At 42.0% G+C, this 13,385-nt stretch overlaps 1 protein-coding gene across 30 annotated transcripts in view; it reads left to right on the top strand.

Moving 5' to 3' along the window:
- Positions 1-13,385, top strand: part of Trol (terribly reduced optic lobes) — a 154,037-nt gene that overhangs the window by 54,277 nt on the left and 86,375 nt on the right. For 3 of the 30 annotated variants that reach the window (XR_013080487.1, XR_013080486.1, XR_013080484.1), the window contains exons 1-2: positions 8,854-8,988; positions 11,298-11,502. The exons of 26 other annotated variants lie outside the window; for them this stretch is intronic. The gene's annotated coding sequence lies outside the window, so the exon portion shown is untranslated. Of the gene's footprint in view, positions 1-6,355; positions 6,493-8,853; positions 8,989-11,297; positions 11,503-13,385 lie in introns of those variants that run through there. One more of the 30 variants, XR_013080485.1, reaches the window with a different exon arrangement.

Genomic DNA, 13,385 nt, shown 5'->3' with positions numbered 1-13,385 from the left:
TCAAGAATCCTAAAAGCAAAATCACATCTCTCGAATATTAATTGATTAGTTTTAGGATTTGGTACACGAAATGAAAAAGGGTACAAGTCGTTAAATCAAGCATCATATTGAAGGTATGGTTTGCTCCCGGAGCGTAACTCTTGAGAATTGCCGAGGCGCAATCATGTGTTTCCAATATAAATTGCTCCTATTTGTCAAAACTCCCCTAATTGATTACTTTTTATTACAAAAGGAGCAACAATAGTTTTTGACGGTACATTAATTCTGTCAAAAGCTTTCTCTAAAATCTCAACAATTAGAAGTTAAATTAATTATGAAATAAATTCAAGAGGGCTTTTACGATTGATTGGGGGGGGGGGGGGACGAACGAATTCGATTCATTGATCGGGCAATCGAGGTTGGCTCGCAATGAGTTGTCCAATATGATACTCTTGTGTCTGCTGAATAATTCCCGATCGGTCGCTTGGACTCTCAAGAGCCGTGAAATTTCGTCGACGCGTTAGCCTACCGCCGGCATATAAGTTTCCGCGGGCACACAGCTCGTGTGCTTTGAACCCATTTCATAAATAATTAACATCGTAGATAATGGCTCGGTTGTCGGGGCCACGATCAGCCAGATACCAAGGTAACGTTACCAAACTACCACCCTTTCGTTTCGATTCAGGTTATCATTGCGCCGACCTTCGTTTCTGCTCCAAATTTGTACGTAATTTGTAGAATTCAGAGTTTCAACGTTGACAATCGACAATCTGCCAAATTCCATGAACAGTTCTCTCGTTACTTGTGCAACAGTGTTGTCCACTTGTCTCTGTGGTCAAGTCCCAGACACTGTCTAAGAGGTCCCACGATTTCCAAGGGTAGAACCCTGCTTGTAACCCGGATTAAACGAACAACATCCGGGGTCGCGCAGACGCGTGGCGGGGGGCGGATCGTAATTCTGTCGGTCGCGTTCGTATTGTCGTAAATTACAAAAAAGCCCCGAGAATTGTTCCCGCGGAATAACCGGGCGGCTGGTGTGTTGCGCATCGCGCACAGATCCCGCGGTTCCACGCAACACGCGCGAGCAAACGTACACAAACACACACACACAGGGACAGGAACGAAGGGTGGTTCGCGCGGTTCGTTCGTTACCAGTGGACCCCTTAAGTGTACCAGCAAGCACGGTAACGCCTACCAATCTGCCGTTTGTCCCCCGACGAGCCACCCCCGCGGCACCCGGCTTCATTCTGGCCGCGCGAGAAATGAAGCTTAAACCCGAAAATGAATTCTAAAAAGCGTCGCTGATGAAAGCGCGTACTGGTCCGGCGTTGTAGCGCCGTTCGAACGAACGGGGTCTGCGAAAGGGATTGCCCGCGGTATCGTAAATCTGGTCAGAGTGTCGCGGATGGATCATAATTGCGACACGCTCGCCGACGATAAATCCCGAGTTTCCGGTTTTTTCGCCCGCCCACTCTCCACGCTCGTTCCGCGATTAACGCTCGACGCTCGTCTACCCCCGTTTCCGTTCGCGGTCAAGGAAACTTTCCCGAGGAATCGCGACCATCGCCTTTTTTCGCCTTCTTTCGGGAGGGGTGGTTTTTCTCCGGGTGATCCTCGACTTCTTGGAATTAGCCGCCAATTACTTTGGAGTCTAAAACTAGATTTGCCTGGATATTAAAATATTCATTTATAGATTCTGATTTATGGATATCTTTGAAACATAGATAGAGGTTTATGAATGTAAGATGGTGAATAATTTTTGCCCAATTAACCAGAGCGAGACTCGTGTATTTTTCAAATGTAGATTCGACCCTTTTAGGGTAGTGTCAGTTTGGGAGCACAATGTACTGGAAATCGAACGGTGAGCTAATAATTGTTTTTGAATCGAATGCCGCCAGTCAAACGTCAATGTAACGAACAAGGTTGTCGATCGGCTCTAAAGCGTATCCCCTTCCAGTTCGTTCGGTTCTCGCCTTCGTCGGATCGAAATAGGTTGTACAAAGTTTCGGTAATTCCTCCCGAAGCCTCCAAGACGTGGATAATCTCGCGACGAAAAGATAATCCGGGACGACTGACGTAGAAACGCTGGTTGCCCGGCGTGCACCGTGTTCAGGGGCAAAGACGAAGTTGAAGAAGTCCATTAGTATGAAAATGTGATATAAGAAGGGTTTGAATAAACATATACCCCTACCTACCGTCCGCGGGAACGACGTGCAACAGCTTTTTGCCCGGCTAGCTTGGCCGAGAACAGCCGTCATATCGCGACCGCGCTGAGCACGAACTACGATTCTGAACTTATTTTATTTAAAGTTTTATAATCCGCCTGGCCTGAACGTGTCGACGTCGCGTTGTATGCGACGGTACAGTTTACGATGGTTAAGACGCTTCACGCTCTGGTCGCTCGCGATTGGCCCGTTTGCGTTCCTTCAAAGTCGATAGATTCTTCGAATGATTTTGGAAATTGTTTTGGAATTAATTTTAAATTTGTTCGAACGAAGTTTTCTAATCGAAAAAATCGAAAAGAAATTATTGTGATTTAATTTGAAATAAACGAAAGGATCCGTAACAGCGACCAAGAAGCACGAAGTTCGGAAGATTTTTCTATAGAAAGATCTATAATTTTTAAGACGATGCTATGGAATTTAGAAATCGAAGTTCAACGCTTCTTACAAAGAACGAAAATACCTTTGGTATTCGGAAAACGTTCGAGATATTACATATGCATTGAAAATGACAAGAAATACAACGCGACAGAAAGTTGCGACAACGTATTCCTAATGTTTATGCAAAAACTTGAGACAAATATATGCGTGCAGTGTACGTCATTAGAATAAATAGTGCTTATTTATACTTTGCAAATATATATTCTTCGGGTGTCATCGTTATTTGCTATTACTTCTTTTGAAAAATAACTTCCATGACAAAATAGTAATTATGTAGGAGTGAAAAATAGTTATTTAATTACTGTAATTCACAGAGAAAACGACGCTTAGGAACGTGAAATTTTTCTTTCCTATACATGTATTTTTGAAATCGACATTTTCTGATCAAATATCAATAACTACAAATTTCGTACCGGTTACATTCAACCAATAATCTGTATGTCAAGTATAATTACTTCGTTTTATAAATAGTATTTAATGAATAAATCATTCAAATTAATTATTTATATTCCCATCCCTCTACTTATTTTTCCTACGTTATAAACGTTGAAAATGATCCTGTCGAATAAATAAATGCAATCGAGGGAAGGAAACAAACGTAATGTTGATAATAATTGTACTGAAATAATGATTCGCGATAATTTGATACTTTAGAAATGATTTTCCATGGTACAGTTCTATTTGTATTATATTTCGTTATAATTTATATAGCAATTACTCAAAGAAGTCACTGTTTCGTGAAAAAAATTAAAAATATTCATCGGGCGAAAACGTTTGCAAACAGTTCCAACTTGATCTCTCTCTCTCCATTAGTCTCTCCAGCTACTCTCTGTTGTAGATAATTTCAGATGTCGCGAAACAGTGTCTACGCGAATCATCAAACCATTTAGCATTCAATTAGACTCGACCCTTTTAGATATTGTACGGTTACAAAGCGAACGAAGGTCTTTATAACCCTGGTGAACCAAGATGGCAGACGCCAGTCGACAAATTCTACTTTATAACTATTAAATGCATAGAACCCGATGCGCGAACTTCAGTATACGTTTCAAGTAACTCGCTACGCATGTGTGAATGTACTGCAAATGTCTTCCGAGGCCGTGTATTGTACTTATTGTGTAGTAAAGAGACAATAGAGTTTGTGGGACGCCACTGAAGCACCGACACGACTAATTTTGATAAATACATTCGACACTATGGTCGAAACACTTAAGAATAATACTATAAACAAACAAATATACGAGGAAAATTCATAATAAAATAATAACTTCGTTATTTTTTCGAAATTTAAACGTTTACATAATGTAAAAAAAATGGTGGACGTTCATAAATGGGCGTTTAGCAGAAAGAAGTTGATAAACTCTGGCGCAGACAGTACACTTTTATCCTCATTTAATAATTTCGTTCATATTTTTAGCGCAGAGAAAAAGACATCCGACGAAGAAATATTAATTATTGTTTCCCCCAAACTTAGCTGACTTATAAACAATAGTTTAAAATGGCTGTTGTTGTTCCATATAATTCTAAAGTACTCGTGACATTTTCAATCTCCTTCATTAGTGATTATTATAGCTTGGCAACGTCTCGACGTGTTTTCGATCATTATTTTAGCGCACGAGACAGATAGCAAGCTCAGTATTTTTTAAACGCCAGAGCTTTTAACGTCATTATAAATCATACATTTTTTATTGAACTTACATCGAGGAAACCATGTGTCTCAATACTGATCAAATTAGCGCTTCATTGATGGTAAAATCTCCCTTTTGGAACATTTGATTACCTTTTGCACAATCAAATGGTTTATGAAGACGCATAGAGTCTCGAAACATAGTACAAAACAACACCAAATACGTTTATTATTTAATAATTCCAAAAGCAAGAATCGTCGATGAACACTGCATTATCCGAATTCATAGTTTATTTAACTTATTGTTTGTGAGATAACGGTCAGAGAAATCAGACAATTTGTAAAGTGCTGTCTGAATGTTAATTAAAGCTAAATTAATAACATCGCTGCTTCGCAAAAGAAGAAGGCTCTTTTTCATACAAAAAATTCACTTTTCGTGATGAACTATTCATCGAAACAATAATCTTCCAAGGATGCAGTATCTCTTTTTATTTATGCGTTTTAATAATGGTTCCCTTACAGTTGCACATTCGCGAAGACCGACTTTAAAAATACATATGTCGTTTCTCCGTAGCTACACCGATTAAATTCGGCGACGATTTGCAACGCGGATAAACGTCTATCGCGTCTGCTGATATTCCCAATACAGCGATTTTCCGATGTTGTTTTCCTTTTCGTCCCGATTTTCTTTTTTACGAGCAATCTTCGCCACCCTCGTGCCTCTCGATAATGTCATGCACCGTCGACTTTGGAATCTTCGTCCTCGCGTGCAATTTCCTTGATCGAATATCCTTTCGCTGCAAGAGTAATAACGCCAGCGCGTTTTTCTTCGAATAATTCTCATTTTGTACCTATATCTGGACGCAGAAACAGCTAAAGGCGAACAGAGACACAAAAGGCAACTTTGGCTGCATTTATATCTCCGTGGAAAGTTTCCCGATACTTATTACAAAGTTCCTAAACACCCGATGCGTTCGGATCCTTATAACTGACCCCAGACTTGAAATATGGAACAACCTGGAAACAAAAACCAGGAGAATCAATTCGAGAGGCATCGGGGATGATCCAGTCACGATTGAGATAATTTCCAGCGCAGGAAATATTGTTGAAATGAAAAATTTCAATTGAAATTCAAGATCCTCAAGTGTTAGAATTTTGGAGGAACGAGGACTAGGGTGGTCTTTACTTTTCGACTTTCGATCACTTTTTGACCTACTCCCCTCTCCAAATTGTGATACTTGGTGAAAAAAAATTCTGATTAGACAACAGGAACACGAGCCACATTTAAATTAGAGTTTTGAAATCTTTTAGCACACCTACGTTCGATTTTAGTTTCCATACATAAGGAAAAGCCACGAATCATGACTCCCTATGTTATATGCGATGTTTAATAATAAATTGAACGATAGTATTGGAGATCACACGTAATGTTATTATTTTACACTAAAGGAATTATAATTTCACCAAAAAATATCGGTTAATAAATTTCGAATAAGACGATACAGGTACATTCGACTCTAATACGAAATCGTTATAATTTCAAAACTTCAATTCAAACGCAGCACGTGTTCTAGTTTTCACGCTAAAATTTGGCATAAATGACTTCTTCGTCAAGTGTCACGATCCATGGGGGTACGTCAAAAAAAAAAAAATTAAAAAAGAAATCTTGACCACTGTAGCTAAGAACTGAGACGATTTACAACGCAGGAAATATTATCGAAATGAAAAATTTCGATTAAAATTCAAGATTCTCAGATGTTAGAATTTTGGAGGAATAAGGACAGCCTTGGTGTGGATCCTGGTGGGATTAGGGTTCGATCGGGGTGACGAGGAACCCGTTCGGGATTTGTAGAGCGATAAAACCTTGTAGCTGGTCGGAATAATCGAAGGGTTTTCCATTTTCCTGTCGGTTTGCCTTTCCCTTCCGGGCGGCCGCGCACGAGGTACGCCGAGCGTTTCCGAGGCAGGTCGCGGAAAACACCGACGAGCCGGAGCGCGGCAAACGCCTGACGTCGCGACGCCTGATATTCCCATTACGCCACGGAGCCGCGGTACCTGCAACACCTCCCACGCTTCGCTCCACCGACAGTTACTCGCTCGTAACACCGCGGGTCGGTCGATCGTTCCCTAGCTCTCGCACGTTCGCCGATTCGACTCTCGAGGATTCGAGGCGCGAGTTCGATACTCTTTTGAATTTCGAACTGGGTATCGTCGCTCGAAACGGTAATCGCGGATCCACGGAGCGCAGTGATAAAATCGGATTCTCGAGCAGAATTTTTTTTGGGTCTTACTCTCGTTGGAAAGTTTTCTAGATATTGATTTCCTTGTTTTAGCGATGGTCGTACCTGGAGATCGATGTGTTTTCGTAGAGCTGGTGCGTCGAATGATACCTCGGTCCAAAGCGCGGGACAGTGGGCTGGAAATTTCAAACTCGGAATCGCGGATCGATGCGTACCCGTAACGAAAATTTTCTCTGCCATTTTGATTCCCCGTCGACGTCGAAGGAAGTCTGCAAGCGTTGCAAATCGTTATCGTGTGGTGTTTCATCCCATGTAAGATCTTCTCGTATTGCGCATTCATGTCCCTCAGCGGTTCCTCTTCTTCTGCGATGAACTCTCCGCGAATCGTAATATTTAACAACAGCGATGAAAAATTTACCCCGTGACAGAGTAAAATAACGCGAATCGTGAACGTTTCGTCAAAGTTCAAAGTTCAATTCGACACAGAGTTCTGTCGGAAATAGGCCCAACTTGCGCTCATGTCTGTAGGCGTCTTCCGAAGTTAGTGGCCAGGAAGGATGCAGTCGGTTGTCTTAGGTCCCTCTATTTTTCTCCCACGAAGAGTGTATTCTTTTTCTTCGTCGTCGCTCTATTCATAACCGGTGTCGCGTTACAACTTCCGCGCGGGCGGACGAAAAGGAGAGTCATTCCCAATCTCCTGGAGCATTGGGCGATCACGGCTCCGAGGCAAGACAAATCCTTCGAACCGCCTGCCGTCCACAAATCCCCGCTCGTTATAGATCGAGGAGCGCCTGTTGCGTTCGTCGGTCCAGCAGGCGTAATCCTCTGGATCCCTCGTGGATCGCTCGATCGTGTCCATCAGGTCGTAGCCAAACGATTCTACCGAAGGTGGATTAATTTCTATTTCTATATTCTGCGATATTCTGTATCGAGGAAATTATATATTTTGTTTGCTTCGGGAGGGCAACAAGAAAATGGTGTAAATTCGATCCATCGTAGAGACAACAACGATTATATGCTCGTATAATAGTTTTCGAATTATCTCTGATCTCCGAAATATTGCATAATTATAACGCATAATTATCCAGATACATAATCGGTGTTTGTGCCGCCAAGCTTTGCCGTTACAATCTGTAATTTGAAATCCGAGATTTCAGTACATGTTGCAAAACAATTGCAATACATATTAGTAAATAGAGGCATTGACTTATAACATCTCGCTGGAAGTTTCGTTACTCTGTCTAAACATTAGTACACCGTAATAATCTCATTCGCAGTAATGTATTATACGCAGTAACAGAGATTAAATGGAAATAATATTTCCAAGATAACAAGCTCCCTTTGGGCCAATTCTGCCAGAGCTGGATTAATTTCAATTCCTGTATTCTGATTATGTTTTTAAAAAGAAGATTATACTACCTTATGATCGGTGCTTTGTAAGAGTAAGTTAAAATAATTCTACTATTTTGATCAATATAAACACGTTGTCTTGAAAACTTACAGATTCAAAGAAATACACGTCTTAGTTTATTGATAAATAAATGACGACTAATTATCAATTCCACAGTATCTATTTTTATCGATGTTTCGTCTCGTACATTCTGGACCTTCAGAATAAATATAATTGTCAAAATAGGAAAGAAACGAGAAAATACTAATAAAAGTAGGTTAAATATAAATCGATGTAACATATCGATGAACACATAGAATTCTATATAATTGTGTCGAGGTATCATTGGCTTTAAATATTTCGAGAATACTTTAGAACACAAAAGTTTGGACGCTAATATTTAAATAATATACAATGCAGCTATTGAAAGAGTTTTCTATAAACATCATGTTTAAAGTTAATCTGCTTGTCTGCGAGATGCATACGTGAAAGATAAGAGGATTTGAAGTCGTTCGTTTGCAGGTAGAATCACCCTGTTATCGTGGACCTTTGCATAAGAGCACTTTGTGTTTAGGCAAATTCATAAATTTTTAATATGCTCGTGAACGAGAGACAGCTCGTCCAAAATTCTTTAGAATTTATTTAACAGAAATCTATCATAAATTTCGATTCCTCCGGAGAAGATTATTATCCTTTTTCCGCTAATATAATTATGAATAAGATCCTTTGACTGAGACGCGATTCGAAACTTCGTCGAGAAGATCGACGGCGATCGATTTTCGATTTCTGATCGGCCGATGGATCGAAGAGCCTAAATTTCCCCGCGCTGGAGCGAGCGTGGAAGCCGCGTCCGCGACGGGCAATGCGGTTCGGTGTCGCGACGTTAAGCGTCGACGTAGTCGGGGAGGAAAAAAATCTAAAGTACTTAGCTTAGTGCCTCCCACGCTTCCCTTGTTGACAGCAGAGGTGGGGTGAACTGTTCTTCGTTCGGTTGATGGTGACTACCAGTTTGCCAGTCTGTCAGGCACGGGCAACGCGGTATCTGCTTCGAGCTGCGTTCGCGTTTCGCGCGTTCTACGAGGTCTTCAGGTACGCCGTGTTCGCTTAAAGAATTCTGCTCGAGGATCGTACGTACGCGGGGAATACCTTCTTCGAGGACCGTAAGATTTACTCGAACGCGTAACGAATCGAACGAGTTCTCCGTTATTGCGCGCGGCCACGAGATCCGCGGAGGATCCAACCGCGCCGCGGCGAATCGATCGTCGCCGCGCCGCGAAACTTCAAGAAAGTTACACGAATTTCAAGAGCATTCTTTTCCTTTGAAATGTTCGTTACCCGATAAGAAAATCGAAAACGTTTCGCGCGTGTTCCGGAATCTTTGCAGTGCGTTGGCTGTACCAGTGTGCATTTGTTTCTTGAAAGTTTGTACTTTTTCTACGTACAAAATCGAAGAATTTCTGGATAGATCGTAGAGTCGTGAAAGTCTTGAAAGTTCTGGTGTTTCGAAAGCCTTGAAAGTATTCGAAGTTCCCGGGGAGTTTCGAAAGTCCTGAAAGTTTTACATCGATAAAAGACTAAATTGCCCAGAAAAGTTGTGGCCAGCGAAATCCGAAACTATATAATTCGATTTCGATGGATTGAAACTTTCTGATTCGTCCAAGAATTCTATTCGATTCTATTCGTATCCGTCTACGACATAATCCTCGACTTCGTTGAACTCGAGTTGTCAACAAACGTTGTCTAAGCGGTTAAGATAAGAACATTTCCTTCCAGTAACTTTCGCGAGTTTCTAACGCAATTCCAAACGCTATGATATTCTTAATATAAGATAAATATATTTCCATACGGTAATTGCAGTGTTTGCATCATAATTTCCAACTTCGAGGCTATTCTTCGAGAACCCTCCGACCGAACAGTCCAAGAAGTCTCGATTCCGACTTTCCTGAAAGCTAAAAGCATTAAATACCGTTGGTACCAGAGGATCTATAACGCAGTTTGCGATTTCATCGAGGGGGTACAGGAGTCATCGAAACGATCGAGGCTCTCGTAGCTCGAAGATTTCGTTCTCCAAGATCTTCGTCGTGATTCCGTGGCATCGCCGTCGTTCGGAACGATTCAACGCTTTCGTCGCGCGTTCTCGAAGGGATTTCAAAGCGGCCCCGAGCCGTCTTTGTTCGTCGCAGTGACACCGAGGCGGACTGTTAAATTGGACGTCGACGGTGGTAGCGTGCACTCGGGTCGGAGTAAAGGAGAGATCGATATGGAAAAACGGCGGGCGAAAAACAGAGGGGAAAACGACACGAGCGAGTGCAGCGTGTGCATCAAACGCGGTCCCGGCTTTCAGAAAATAATTAAAAATAATTGAAAAACACAGCGGGTCGCAGCGGGCCGCGCCACCGACTATTGTGCCCCGCGCGCTGCACAATTTCCTTGCCTTTTCTCCATTTTGTTCCGTCGTTGCTGCTTCCTCGCCACACCTACTCTCACCACTTCTTCCACTTTTTTTTTTCTCGACCTACGCGCGTACACAATCCGTCCCGTAATCCCGCGAAACAAAAACCGAATTGTCGACCGGTTAAGATGGAAAAAGGTCCGGTAACTAACGAGAAACGGTTCGCCTAGACGCTAACTTCGAACATGAAACTCAGACTCGTCGATCAGGTTGACAAAAACTCTTTTCCGAACGCTTCGTGACGACACGATCGGATTCCGTAGTTCGATATTCATTTACCTGTTGGAGACTTCGACGACGGTGCCACGTTTGGATCTTTGTAACAGCTAAGTAGAGTTCGGAAGACATTGTTAATTGCAGATTTATCCTGCTATTGGGATACTTAGACAAGTCTCGTAGCTGAAGAACTATCTGGTTTATTCTTCTAAAACAGATTTCATTCTCTCAATACTCTCGTCTGATAAGCGCGAGCGAGATGAACCTGATAAACTTGCAACAAAATACAGAAGATACGCGAAGATGGTAATTTATTCTAGAAGACGCGAGGTTTCGACTTCTTTATTACATCGTCATCGTGTAATACGTACTTACTTTCTTGTTTGCTGTAGGAAGACATTGACGTGATTTAGTAGGTCCAAGATCGAGTCCCGGTTACTCTAAGGTAAATAATGATAATGTGCAACTGGTAACTCGAGTGTTGATTGCATATTCATTCCTTTCGACGCTTTTCCGCGACGCGTCAGATATAAATCAACTATAAGTTGAATCTTTACGAGCGTTGAAAAATCCGCGAGGAGTCTGGAGATCTCTGGAAGTTCGTCTCGCGTCCGAGGTGATTTTCCGGTTCATCAAACTTTTCTTGTATATTCGTCCCTCCTGCGTTCTTCGAAGAAGGTGTTCCCCGCGTCGCGAAACAGATCGATTAATTCCGTGAAACTGAATTTAGTGACGAAGACGTAGCAAAGAAGATTTTCGCGCGAGAAAATCGGTTGAAGGTCGATCGTGGCAAATGAGACGCTAGTAAACGATACTCGAAAGTGCAATGGGACTTCCGGCGAGGAGATTCCTCGTGATCCTTTTGCTACTGCTCGCGCTGGTACAGTCGAGTCTCGGCCAGAGACAGAGAAGACCCTATCGACCACGATACAGAGGTAAATATCAAAAGTTTTACAACGAAATTTATTTACGACGAACAAGGTAATGGTCTATGATTTTTCAAAGCGGAAATGTCTTGTTCGGAAATAAATTCCGAAAAATCTGTTTTTGATCTTTTTAGAACACGAATGTCGTTTTATTTAATAATTCCTAAAGAACGAAATTAATGGTTCATTCCGTGTTGATGCAACCATTTATCATTCGCAACGAGCAAACAGTTTCTATAATACATCGGTCGCTCGTTTCGCGAATCGACCCTCGTAGTGTCTGGTAATTTTCATCGCTGCGGAGTGTTTGTTTTGTTGAAAAAAAGATCAGTTCCATTGTTTTCGCGGTGAACGGCGAACGGAGAAGCGCGCGAATTAACTCGAGGGCGGGTAAAGCACGCGGACGGTGATTTTCGAGAACGAATTTCAATGTAAGTCTCCGAGGTGTCACGTCGAGGCGAAACAATTACGCGCGATGTACGCGTGCCAACGCGTCAAATTTTACTGTACACGCCGTTTCTGGTTGCATTCGTTACACGATTGTTCTCGCGGCGCCCCGAACTCCGCGGGGAGATTTTCCCTTAAATTCATTTGTATCGCGAATACTCTTTCGCGCCACTCGCGTTGCCCTTTGTTCGCCGTAGAACTATCAGAACGGTTGCGTCATCGATCATCGAGGTTAAATTCCACTGTAACCTTCGGTTGTGCATCGCCTTTGCGTCATTAAACAATCCGTTATGACGCTCTTTCCTAATGAAACTCGCTTTACCAAGTTTCCCAGAACATATAAGGAATATTTAATGTTCGCTTTTGCACATATTCACGAATGCAAGGTTTTGTCAAATGTTAAAATACATAGTTTACTTTACTTGGCTTTCTAGTAATTAATAACCACGAAATTGGGTCGAAGATGGAGGAAGATTAAATGATCGATCGAGACGCTGCTAACGATTATCGATAAGTTCCCGGTAACTTGTTGATAATTATTGATGTATCGGCAATATCGTTAAAATATCGACGAGGCGAGTGGAAGCGAGCGAAACGAAATAACGCGTAACAAAATCACTCGGATCAATTTATTCTTCTTTGAACTTATTACGGAAAGTATGTTAGCGTATAAGTTCATCCATCGAGAGTTTTATTTTCGCGAAGAATTGCAATTCCTCAAAACGTTCTCGATGTTCGTCTTCGAATTCTTTATTTATTTCTTACTCACGAAGAAAACATTTCTCAGCGAATCGTCTTACGAAAAAATGTTATCTATTTTTTCGCGCGGATGAATAAATCGTCAATGAAAATACGGACTTTCGTTCGAAACGGTCACGAAATAAAAAGAGCGTAATGTTGTCCATCTTTTTTCAAATTGACACTAGATTTACGGATGTCGATTATATGTATACTTATTTTTATTGAAGTGAGCAAATTTGATTCGTACAACAAAATTCAAGTTGTTTGCAAAAAACAAAATAGTTCCAAGTCAATGTAAATGAAAGATTTATTATCAAGGCACGTAATTTAGTGTAATGCGTGATCTCGGTTGCGTTCGCGAGTGATTCCTACGCGTCATCGAGGGAACAGCCTCTGCTTAACGTTGTTCATCGCGACGATAGATTTTTCTACTTTTTTCCCCTCCTCGTCGTTCCTCCTCTTCCCTCCCGCGTCTCAGTTTCTCTCGTCGGTCCTCTTTCTGCTCGTTTTCCCTCCCCTTTTCTCGCGCACCGACGTACTCGCGTTTAATTGCATGATGCCGGGGCCGCGATATATTTTCAGGGTAAACCTTACGCTGTTTCTCTTGCTGAAAAATACGACAGCGTGCCCGCGCTCGTGCAAGGAAGGCGGAATGCGGAAAAAGAGACGGAACGCGAACCTGGGAGCTTCCGAGTCCTTTTACG

This window comes from Colletes latitarsis, chromosome 10, assembly GCF_051014445.1.
Source record: "Colletes latitarsis isolate SP2378_abdomen chromosome 10, iyColLati1, whole genome shotgun sequence".
NCBI classification, from domain to species: domain Eukaryota; kingdom Metazoa; phylum Arthropoda; class Insecta; order Hymenoptera; family Colletidae; genus Colletes; species Colletes latitarsis.
This window is presented reverse-complemented; position numbering and strand designations above follow the sequence as displayed.